This window comes from Procambarus clarkii, unplaced genomic scaffold (genome assembly GCF_040958095.1).
Source record: "Procambarus clarkii isolate CNS0578487 unplaced genomic scaffold, FALCON_Pclarkii_2.0 HiC_scaffold_124, whole genome shotgun sequence".
Classification (NCBI taxonomy): domain Eukaryota; kingdom Metazoa; phylum Arthropoda; class Malacostraca; order Decapoda; family Cambaridae; genus Procambarus; species Procambarus clarkii.
The window spans coordinates 122,905-135,914 of NW_027189157.1; the positions used below are offsets into that span (position 1 = coordinate 122,905).

Genomic DNA, 13,010 nt, shown 5'->3' on the forward strand with positions numbered 1-13,010 from the left:
CGAATTAAAAGCAAAGGTCAACAAACTGATCGAAACTGTGAACGCCAAGAAATCCGGACTCCACCTGCCAAAGATCATTGGGGAATATAAACCTGGATATGCATATGGAAATGTCAAGACGCACAAGCCTGGAAACCCACTTCGGCCAATCATTAGCCAGATACCCACACCCACGTACAGACTGGCGAAGCGACTCAACGGCCTGCTGACTCCTTATGTTCCTTGCGCCTTCAGCCTGAAGTCTCCAAAGGAATTTGTGGACTTACTGCGGGGCACACGGGCCACAGGGATAAGAGCCTCGTTGGACGTAGAATCGCTGTTTACCAACATACCTGTGGACGAGACAATCGGAATGATAGCCGACAGAGTGTATCGTGATCCAGCCTGTACTCCTCTTGACATGCCAGAAAGTATTCTGAGGAAACTACTCCAAGCTTGTACTAAAGAGGCACCCTTCTTGAGCCCGGATGGGCACATGTATAAGCAAGTAGATGGGGTCGCCATGGGTTCTCCCCTAGGTGTCCTGTTTGCAAACTTCTACATGGGTACCATCGAGCAAAAAGTCTTAGTCGACATGAACTTGAAACCGGCCATATACTGCAGGTATGTTGACGACATTTTTACACAGGTACCTGATGTCAGACATCTGCAGGAGCTGAAGGAGGCATTTGAGCAGAGTTCCGTGCTGCGTTTCACTTACGAGACGGAAAAGGATGGGAAGCTGCCTTTTCTAGATGTAACAGTCATGGAAAAGGGCGGAGGTTTCCACACTGCAGTCTACACTAAGGAAACAAACATAGGAATGTGCCTAAATGCCAACAGCGACTGCCCTGACAGGTACAAGAGGAGTGTTGTTAACGCATACGTCAACCGTGCTCTCAGCCACAGCTCAGAATGGAAGCAAGTCGATGAAGAACTCTGTAGGGTAAGGCAGGTCCTAGTCAATAACGGCTTCTCAAATGGTTTCATCGAAGACATCATAAGAATGAAAGTGAAAAGCCATGCAACCTCTGAAGAGACAACTAACACAACACCTATACCCCCTATTAGACTATTTTACAGGAACTTCTTTTCCACAGCTCATAAAACGGAGGAAAGGGTCCTGAAAGATATTGTTAATAGAAATGTTATCCCTACAGACAAAAATCAGAGGATACAACTGACGATTTACTATAAAACCAGAAAAACGGCCAGCCTACTCATGAGAAACTCTCCAGACACAAAACAGAACGCTTTAAAAGAGACTAACGTCGTCTATGCCTTCAAATGCCCACTTGGGGACTGTAAGCTCCAAAAAAACCAGTATATAGGCAAGACAACAACATCTCTTTCTAGGCGTTTAACGATGCATAAGCAACAGGGCTCCATTAAGGAACATATAATCTCTTCCCATAACCAAACCATCGCCAGAGAAATCCTAGTAAACAACACAGAAATCATCGATAGATACAGCGATAGCAGGCGGCTTGACGTTTGCGAGGCACTACACATCAAGAAGTCAACACCAGCAATCAACAGCCAATTATTGCACAACTATATTCTACCCACCTCAAGACTCCGCTCCAATATAGAAGCATCAAGAAATATGGACCAATAGGCTTTCTACAAACACTTCTATTCAATACCCATTGTTTCTGTTCTGTCTTGTGTTGATACTTTTAATACCCTATGTATATCCCCTCTTGTTCTGTCTTGTGTTAATGCCACATCACCCCTCCCACCTAACTCAAATGTAGATATAAAATCAGAGATACGTAAGTTCTAATCAGTTGTGTATTTGTGAAGTCTTTGAAAATGTAATAAGTTTTACAAAACGCGCCCGTGTCGCGTCAGACTAGAAATAAAAATGAATTTTGGAGAAGTGATTTTTGATTTACCTCCAACAGTGAAGCGTAATGTACGAAAGATTGAGAAAATTCGTGTTAGAATTATTAATCTTACTTTTTCGGTCATATTTAATAATATATGTCTACAGGAAAGACTGCTACCAAAATATACTAATATATATATATATATATATATATATATATATATATATATATATATATATATATATATGCGGGAAAACCACATTTGAAAAATAGAGAATACCTAATGCATTTTTGTCTAATTAGCCTTCATCAGAGCAAAGTAGAATCCTACTTTGGATTATTCCAAAGTTAGTCTACTTTGTTCTGATGAAGGCGAATTAGCCGAAAACGTGTTAAGCATTCTCTATTTTTCAAATGGGATTTTTCTTCATACTTGGATCAGTGTTTTTGTGATCACTGTTGCATATATATATATATATATATATATATATATATATATATATATATATCCTCAGAGGAAATCACACATAATGCAATAGAGGGAATGTTTATGTCCCCTTGAATACAGTTTCTGTGTGCTTTTCTCCTACCACCCTCTTCCTTTTGTGTTTTGTTGTCTTTTATTAGATATTTAAAGGTTACAATATGTACATTAGTTAATACAATTAGCGCTTAAAGGTCATGGATCTCTTGTTAAAAAACACATGGGTATTAATAGTTGTTTTATTATGTAAAATAAATATAAAAGGCCCAAGGGCCATGTAGGAACAAGAATGCAAGGCCGGCAGAAGCTGCCATAAGTCTGGGAAGACAGAAGATTCTTTTGCTTTGAAGAAATTAGAAGACCCTGCTTCTCCATCCTCCTGTTTCCAAGATGGCGGCCACACCCTGCTTGCCCTGGACAATCATCATATGGAGAAGGACTGTGTGTTTACTGTGAAGAGAAGGTCAACAAATGCAGTGCCAGCATGAGTCAGTCTTGAAAGGTAAACGGTGATGGCACCCTCCCAGTAACACAAAAACCAAGCAGGCCCAGTGAGGAAGACCTGTTGAAGGGAAAGAAGGAGAACTTGTAGTCATACATTTTTATTATATAAGATTCCTAAATATTAGAGTGATATAAATTTGTGAGAGTATTCTGAGCATTTTGAATCATCTTGAGTCTTCTCCTCCCTAAGCAAATAAACTGTCAAAAGATTAAACAACCCCTGGCTCACAAGTAGCATACCCATCAATGCTTACCAATATAATACAAGGAGCCAAAGCTTCCTTTTATGAGAATAGATTTAAAGAAGCAAAATGAAATATGAACATTACATGGAAAGCCATCTCTAACATCCTAGGGTCTAAACAACAATCACATACCAAGCAGATAAAACTCTCCAAAGACGGTTACACACTTGCAACAGACTTAGATATTGCAACTAATTCCAATAGCTTCTTTTCATCAATTGGTGCAAACCTTGCCAGAAAAATTCCGGAGACCCAGACACAATATACTACATATCTCATAGGTAGCTAACTCTCTATTCCTTTTACCAGTCTGCCTGACAGACATTATATCCATAATTCAATTACTTAAAACCAAAGCTTGGAACATTAATAAAATACCATCTATGATATATAAGAGTGCTGCCCCTGTTCTTGCAACACCCATTCCTCTGCTATTCAACAAATCTCTAGTATCTTACTTTTCCTGATATCCTTAAAAAAGCAAGAGTGGTGCCAGTTTATAAAGGAGGCGAGACAACTGACAATTACAGAATAATATCACATCTACCTATACTTTCAAAAATTGTTTTTTTTTAAACAGCTCTATTCCTACTTCGTAAAATCTATATACTAAGTCCCTGCCAGTTTGGCTTTTGTTTCCAAATGAGTATCAATGATGCCATCATTAGACTGATATAATCTACACTGCCCTTGACAAAAATGAGTTCTCAATTGGCCTCTTCATTGACTTGAGAAAAGCCTTTGATACTATAAACCATAATTACCTCTTATTTAAACTTCACCACTATGGTATTCAAGGCCTTGCTTTGGACTATATTCGTTCCTATCTAAGTGACAGGAACTAATATGTACTCATCAATAGCATAACTCCAACTTTTGGACAAAAGTCCAACTTTTGCCTTATTCAAAAATAAAACCAAAAAGTACCTAATTTCATCTTCATAGTTTTCTACCTAGTACTTTATGTTCACACTGTATCTAGTGCTACCTAATCCCCCAACTTTTGTACCTAAGCCATATTACTTTACCACTGTAATCTTAGATATCATCTGATATCATGGTTGTTGTATTGAGTGCATATTCTACTGCATTATTCCTTGAGATTTTTCCTTGAAACGATCCTCATATTATGCTTCAGTGAACCAACGTATAACCCTGAAATGTTATCCTCATGTACCTAGTAATCCTTGTTTTATTATTGTGTATTGTTATTATTGCGTATTGTTATTATTGTGTATTGTTATTAATAAAAATATTAAAAAATTATCCATTAATAAAAAACATGACCTTGAGAAGAAGTATAGGTTAGGAACCGTCTCCAAAGAATTCTCTAAGAATTACTCGTTATTGCTATCTAAAATAATTAGACGAGCCAAAACTAAATACTACGAAGATAAATTTACCCAAATAAAGAGCAACATTAAAAAAACTTGGAGCACAATTTCACAAATATTGGGATCAAAGAAGATTTTAAATAACAAACCAACAGTCCTGTCCAATAACGATGGTCAGCTTTCAGCCTCTGATTCTGCTATTGAGTTCAATAGGTTCTTCTCTTCCATTGGGTCATCCCTTGCAAATGATATTCCATCTTCCAGTACTGATGTTAAGGACTATCTTACAGGTAACTATCCACAGCCTCTGTACCTAAAGCCTACAAATTCCACTGACGTTAATGAGATAATCCTTTCCCTTAAAACCAAGTCTAGTGCCCTTGAGGAGATACCAACTTTAATTTACAAAAAAGCCTCCAGATTTTTAGCCTCTGCTATTGCATTGCTCTTCAACAAGTCACTTGAACTCCAAATCTTTCCAGATATTCTAAAAAAAACGAGAGTAACCCCTGTCCACAAATGTGGTGATCTCACAGATGTTAACAACTACAGACCTATATCAATCCTGCCTAACTTGTCAAAAATATTTGAAAAACTAATCTACAAGCAGATTTACTCTTATCTAGCCAAACACAATATACTTAGCTCTTGTCAATATGGCTTCAGACCCAAAAAAGCACTAACGATGCACTTATTAGTATGATTAACTTGATTCATGCAGCTCTTGATAAAAATGAGTTCCCTGTTGGGCTATTTGTGGACCTGCATAAGGCTTTTAACACTGTCAACCACCAACACCTTCTTAAATTACATCATTATGGAGTCAGAGGACGCTCCCTGCAATACCTCAAATCTTACCTTACTGACAGGCTCCAGTATGTTTCTGTGAATAATTAAATTTCTCCCACCCTACCCATCAACATTGGTGTTCCCCAGGGCAGCATACTTGGCCCTCTCCTCTTTCTCATCTACATTAATGACCTTCCAAATCCCTCCCAACACCTCAAACCAATTCTATTTGCTGACGACACAACCTTCATTTACTCCAGTCCTGACCCCCTTGCTCTAAATGCCACAGTAAATACTGAGTTAAATAAAGTCCATCTTTGGCTACCTGCCAACAAACTCACCCTTAACATTGACAAAACTTTCTATATTCTGTTTGGCAATAAATCCTCTAATCAAATAAATCTCAGAATAAACACTACCCAAATTTGTAACAAAATAGATGGCAAATTCCTAGGCGTTCTCATTGACCATAAGCTGAATTTCCAGGGACACATTCTAAATATATCAAAAAAAGTTTAAAAAACTGTTGCCATTCTTTCTAAGATCAGATATTATGTTCCCCGCCCTGCCCTGGTGACGCTCTATTACTCCCTCATCTATCCATATCTCAACTATGGTATTTGTGCTTGGGGTTCTACTACCCAAAATCATTTACGTCCTCTAATCACTCAACACAAAGCTGCTATTACGATAATATCCAACTCTGGCCCCAGACATCACTCGGTACCCCTACTCAAATCTCTGAATATGTTAGATATTAAGTCACTGCACATTCTCTCATATGCATTATACATATATAAAACGCTGAACTGTAATGCCAATCCTGACCTCAAAAGCTTCATTGAAGGTTGTAACAGAACCCATGAGCACCACACCAGAAACAAATACAGTTTTGATATTCCAAGAGTACGACTTAATCAAACTAGAAATGCTCTACAAATCAAGGGACTCAGAATGTGGAATGACCTTCCCAATCATGTTAAAGACTGTATCTCTCTCAACCAGATTAAGATAAAAGCGAAGCACTACCTAATAAATTCCCTGTAACTACCTTACCCCTATATTGTCAACCCATGTCTGTTTTTTTAAACAACGCTGTTTGTCGACCTAATTGTATTTGTGCTGCTTTTTCAGTCATGTTACCCCCCTTTTTTATCATTATTTTAATTTGTTCTCAACACATTCTATACTTTAAACTCAACTTGTATTAAGTTATAGTCTTTAATGTTTTTCCTTCCCGAAACGCTTTGCGTAATAGTGGCTTTAGGCATTGTATGTACTAGCCCTATCTATAAATCTAGAAATTTTTGTAAAATCTGTTGTATGTATGTACCTTACCTGAATAAACATTTATTTATTAATTATTTATTATTGTGTATTGTTGTTATTCTAATCTGCTTTTGTGTCAAATTTCTTCAATGTACCTGTAAACATTTTTTTGTTAATTTTACTGTAATTCTTCTACTTAAAATTATCTGTACAGGTAAAGTAAATCTGTAAAGTACCTGTAAACATTTTTTATCAATTTTACTGTTAATTTATGTAAAAAATTTCTGTTAGTTTAAGGACTTGCCCGAAACGCTATGCGTGCTAGTGGCTTTACAAGAATGTAAATTCAATTTAATTTCTGTATTCTCTGTTAACCCCCAATGTACCTTCTTGTATATAAATAAATAAATAGCCTCCCCCTACTCTACCATTGACAGTAGGGGGTGCCACAGGGCAGCATCTTGGGACCTCTCCTATTTCTTATACATTATATATATATATATATATATATATATATATATATATATATATATATATATATATATATATATAAGCCTATACTTGCATAAACCACAAGTGAAGATTAAATAATCTTTGGACAACACCCACCAGTGGGACTCGAACCCAGAAAGCACAACTACCTTCCAGTAGCAGGCATAACTAGTATGCTTTAACCCACTACACCATCAGACCTTTCAAAAGAAGTAGATAGTTCGAGATATATATATCTCAAACATCTCTACTTCCCGAAGGCACCAGATGAGTGTGGGGTCAGTCTGCATTTTCCATCAAGCCACTGTCAATGTGAGAGAACTCGTGTCCAGCTTATAAGCCTATACTTGCATAAACCACAAGTGAAGATTAAATAATCTTTGGACAACACCCACCAGTGGGACTCGAACCCAGAAAGCACAACTACCTTCCAGTAGCAGGCATAACTAGTATGCTTTAACCCACTACACCATCAGACCTTTCAAAAGAAGTAGATAGTTCGAGATATATATATCTCAAACATCTCTACTTCCCGAAGGCACCAGATGAGTGTGGGGTCAGTCTGCATTTTCCATCAAGCCACTGTCAATGTGAGAGAACTCGTGTCCAGCTTATAAGCCTATACTTGCATAAACCACAAGTGAAGATTAAATAATCTTTGGACAACACCCACCAGTGGGACTCGAACCCAGAAAGCACAACTACCTTCCAGTAGCAGGCATAACTAGTATGCTTTAACCCACTACACCATCAGACCTTTCAAAAGAAGTAGATAGTTCGAGATATATATATCTCAAACATCTCTACTTCCCGAAGGCACCAGATGAGTGTGGGGTCAGTCTGCATTTTCCATCAAGCCACTGTCAATGTGAGAGAACTCGTGTCCAGCTTATAAGCCTATACTTGCATAAACCACAAGTGAAGATTAAATAATCTTTGGACAACACCCACCAGTGGGACTCGAACCCAGAAAGCACAACTACCTTCCAGTAGCAGGCATAACTAGTATGCTTTAACCCACTACACCATCAGACCTTTCAAAAGAAGTAGATAGTTCGAGATATATATATCTCAAACATCTCTACTTCCCGAAGGCACCAGATGAGTGTGGGGTCAGTCTGCATTTTCCATCAAGCCACTGTCAATGTGAGAGAACTCGTGTCCAGCTTATAAGCCTATACTTGCATAAACCACAAGTGAAGATTAAATAATCTTTGGACAACACCCACCAGTGGGACTCGAACCCAGAAAGCACAACTACCTTCCAGTAGCAGGCATAACTAGTATGCTTTAACCCACTACACCATCAGACCTTTCAAAAGAAGTAGATAGTTCGAGATATATATATCTCAAACATCTCTACTTCCCGAAGGCACCAGATGAGTGTGGGGTCAGTCTGCATTTTCCATCAAGCCACTGTCAATGTGAGAGAACTCGTGTCCAGCTTATAAGCCTATACTTGCATAAACCACAAGTGAAGATTAAATAATCTTTGGACAACACCCACCAGTGGGACTCGAACCCAGAAAGCACAACTACCTTCCAGTAGCAGGCATAACTAGTATGCTTTAACCCACTACACCATCAGACCTTTCAAAAGAAGTAGATAGTTCGAGATATATATATCTCAAACATCTCTACTTCCCGAAGGCACCAGATGAGTGTGGGGTCAGTCTGCATTTTCCATCAAGCCACTGTCAATGTGAGAGAACTCGTGTCCAGCTTATAAGCCTATACTTGCATAAACCACAAGTGAAGATTAAATAATCTTTGGACAACACCCACCAGTGGGACTCGAACCCAGAAAGCACAACTACCTTCCAGTAGCAGGCATAACTAGTATGCTTTAACCCACTACACCATCAGACCTTTCAAAAGAAGTAGATAGTTCGAGATATATATATCTCAAGCATCTCTACTTCCCGAAGGCACCAGATGAGTGTGGGGTCAGTCTGCATTTTCCATCAAGCCACTGTCAATGTGAGAGAACTCGTGTCCAGCTTATAAGCCTATACTTGCATAAACCACAAGTGAAGATTAAATAATCTTTGGACAACACCCACCAGTGGGACTCGAACCCAGAAAGCACAACTACCTTCCAGTAGCAGGCATAACTAGTATGCTTTAACCCACTACACCATCAGACCTTTCAAAAGAAGTAGATAGTTCGAGATATATATATCTCAAACATCTCTACTTCCCGAAGGCACCAGATGAGTGTGGGGTCAGTCTGCATTTTCCATCAAGCCACTGTCAATGTGAGAGAACTCGTGTCCAGCTTATAAGCCTATACTTGCATAAACCACAAGTGAAGATTAAATAATCTTTGGACAACACCCACCAGTGGGACTCGAACCCAGAAAGCACAACTACCTTCCAGTAGCAGGCATAACTAGTATGCTTTAACCCACTACACCATCAGACCTTTCAAAAGAAGTAGATAGTTCGAGATATATATATCTCAAACATCTCTACTTCCCGAAGGCACCAGATGAGTGTGGGGTCAGTCTGCATTTTCCATCAAGCCACTGTCAATGTGAGAGAACTCGTGTCCAGCTTATAAGCCTATACTTGCATAAACCACAAGTGAAGATTAAATAATCTTTGGACAACACCCACCAGTGGGACTCGAACCCAGAAAGCACAACTACCTTCCAGTAGCAGGCATAACTAGTATGCTTTAACCCACTACACCATCAGACCTTTCAAAAGAAGTAGATAGTTCGAGATATATATATCTCAAACATCTCTACTTCCCGAAGGCACCAGATGAGTGTGGGGTCAGTCTGCATTTTCCATCAAGCCACTGTCAATGTGAGAGAACTCGTGTCCAGCTTATAAGCCTATACTTGCATAAACCACAAGTGAAGATTAAATAATCTTTGGACAACACCCACCAGTGGGACTCGAACCCAGAAAGCACAACTACCTTCCAGTAGCAGGCATAACTAGTATGCTTTAACCCACTACACCATCAGACCTTTCAAAAGAAGTAGATAGTTCGAGATATATATATCTCAAACATCTCTACTTCCCGAAGGCACCAGATGAGTGTGGGGTCAGTCTGCATTTTCCATCAAGCCACTGTCAATGTGAGAGAACTCGTGTCCAGCTTATAAGCCTATACTTGCATAAACCACAAGTGAAGATTAAATAATCTTTGGACAACACCCACCAGTGGGACTCGAACCCAGAAAGCACAACTACCTTCCAGTAGCAGGCATAACTAGTATGCTTTAACCCACTACACCATCAGACCTTTCAAAAGAAGTAGATAGTTCGAGATATATATATCTCAAACATCTCTACTTCCCGAAGGCACCAGATGAGTGTGGGGTCAGTCTGCATTTTCCATCAAGCCACTGTCAATGTGAGAGAACTCGTGTCCAGCTTATAAGCCTATACTTGCATAAACCACAAGTGAAGATTAAATAATCTTTGGACAACACCCACCAGTGGGACTCGAACCCAGAAAGCACAACTACCTTCCAGTAGCAGGCATAACTAGTATGCTTTAACCCACTACACCATCAGACCTTTCAAAAGAAGTAGATAGTTCGAGATATATATATCTCAAACATCTCTACTTCCCGAAGGCACCAGATGAGTGTGGGGTCAGTCTGCATTTTCCATCAAGCCACTGTCAATGTGAGAGAACTCGTGTCCAGCTTATAAGCCTATACTTGCATAAACCACAAGTGAAGATTAAATAATCTTTGGACAACACCCACCAGTGGGACTCGAACCCAGAAAGCACAACTACCTTCCAGTAGCAGGCATAACTAGTATGCTTTAACCCACTACACCATCAGACCTTTCAAAAGAAGTAGATAGTTCGAGATATATATATCTCAAACATCTCTACTTCCCGAAGGCACCAGATGAGTGTGGGGTCAGTCTGCATTTTCCATCAAGCCACTGTCAATGTGAGAGAACTCGTGTCCAGCTTATAAGCCTATACTTGCATAAACCACAAGTGAAGATTAAATAATCTTTGGACAACACCCACCAGTGGGACTCGAACCCAGAAAGCACAACTACCTTCCAGTAGCAGGCATAACTAGTATGCTTTAACCCACTACACCATCAGACCTTTCAAAAGAAGTAGATAGTTCGAGATATATATATCTCAAGCATCTCTACTTCCCGAAGGCACCAGATGAGTGTGGGGTCAGTCTGCATTTTCCATCAAGCCACTGTCAATGTGAGAGAACTCGTGTCCAGCTTATAAGCCTATACTTGCATAAACCACAAGTGAAGATTAAATAATCTTTGGACAACACCCACCAGTGGGACTCGAACCCAGAAAGCACAACTACCTTCCAGTAGCAGGCATAACTAGTATGCTTTAACCCACTACACCATCAGACCTTTCAAAAGAAGTAGATAGTTCGAGATATATATATCTCAAACATCTCTACTTCCCGAAGGCACCAGATGAGTGTGGGGTCAGTCTGCATTTTCCATCAAGCCACTGTCAATGTGAGAGAACTCGTGTCCAGCTTATAAGCCTATACTTGCATAAACCACAAGTGAAGATTAAATAATCTTTGGACAACACCCACCAGTGGGACTCGAACCCAGAAAGCACAACTACCTTCCAGTAGCAGGCATAACTAGTATGCTTTAACCCACTACACCATCAGACCTTTCAAAAGAAGTAGATAGTTCGAGATATATATATCTCAAGCATCTCTACTTCCCGAAGGCACCAGATGAGTGTGGGGTCAGTCTGCATTTTCCATCAAGCCACTGTCAATGTGAGAGAACTCGTGTCCAGCTTATAAGCCTATACTTGCATAAACCACAAGTGAAGATTAAATAATCTTTGGACAACACCCACCAGTGGGACTCGAACCCAGAAAGCACAACTACCTTCCAGTAGCAGGCATAACTAGTATGCTTTAACCCACTACACCATCAGACCTTTCAAAAGAAGTAGATAGTTCGAGATATATATATCTCAAACATCTCTACTTCCCGAAGGCACCAGATGAGTGTGGGGTCAGTCTGCATTTTCCATCAAGCCACTGTCAATGTGAGAGAACTCGTGTCCAGCTTATAAGCCTATACTTGCATAAACCACAAGTGAAGATTAAATAATCTTTGGACAACACCCACCAGTGGGACTCGAACCCAGAAAGCACAACTACCTTCCAGTAGCAGGCATAACTAGTATGCTTTAACCCACTACACCATCAGACCTTTCAAAAGAAGTAGATAGTTCGAGATATATATATCTCAAACATCTCTACTTCCCGAAGGCACCAGATGAGTGTGGGGTCAGTCTGCATTTTCCATCAAGCCACTGTCAATGTGAGAGAACTCGTGTCCAGCTTATAAGCCTATACTTGCATAAACCACAAGTGAAGATTAAATAATCTTTGGACAACACCCACCAGTGGGACTCGAACCCAGAAAGCACAACTACCTTCCAGTAGCAGGCATAACTAGTATGCTTTAACCCACTACACCATCAGACCTTTCAAAAGAAGTAGATAGTTCGAGATATATATATCTCAAACATCTCTACTTCCCGAAGGCACCAGATGAGTGTGGGGTCAGTCTGCATTTTCCATCAAGCCACTGTCAATGTGAGAGAACTCGTGTCCAGCTTATAAGCCTATACTTGCATAAACCACAAGTGAAGATTAAATAATCTTTGGACAACACCCACCAGTGGGACTCGAACCCAGAAAGCACAACTACCTTCCAGTAGCAGGCATAACTAGTATGCTTTAACCCACTACACCATCAGACCTTTCAAAAGAAGTAGATAGTTCGAGATATATATATCTCAAACATCTCTACTTCCCGAAGGCACCAGATGAGTGTGGGGTCAGTCTGCATTTTCCATCAAGCCACTGTCAATGTGAGAGAACTCGTGTCCAGCTTATAAGCCTATACTTGCATAAACCACAAGTGAAGATTAAATAATCTTTGGACAACACCCACCAGTGGGACTCGAACCCAGAAAGCACAACTACCTTCCAGTAGCAGGCATAACTAGTATGCTTTAACCCACTACACCATCAGACCTTTCAAAAGAAGTAGATAGTTCGAGATATATATATCTCAAACA

General features: G+C 39.7%; 1 long non-coding RNA gene across 1 annotated transcript in view; it reads right to left on the minus strand.

Moving 5' to 3' along the window:
- Positions 1-2,520: 2,520 nt before the first annotated feature.
- Positions 2,521-13,010, minus strand: part of LOC138360863 (uncharacterized) — a 61,730-nt gene continuing 51,240 nt past the window's right edge. The window contains exon 2 of the long non-coding RNA XR_011226694.1: positions 2,521-2,857. This is a non-coding gene — a long non-coding RNA (uncharacterized lncRNA). The remainder of the gene's footprint in view (positions 2,858-13,010) is intronic.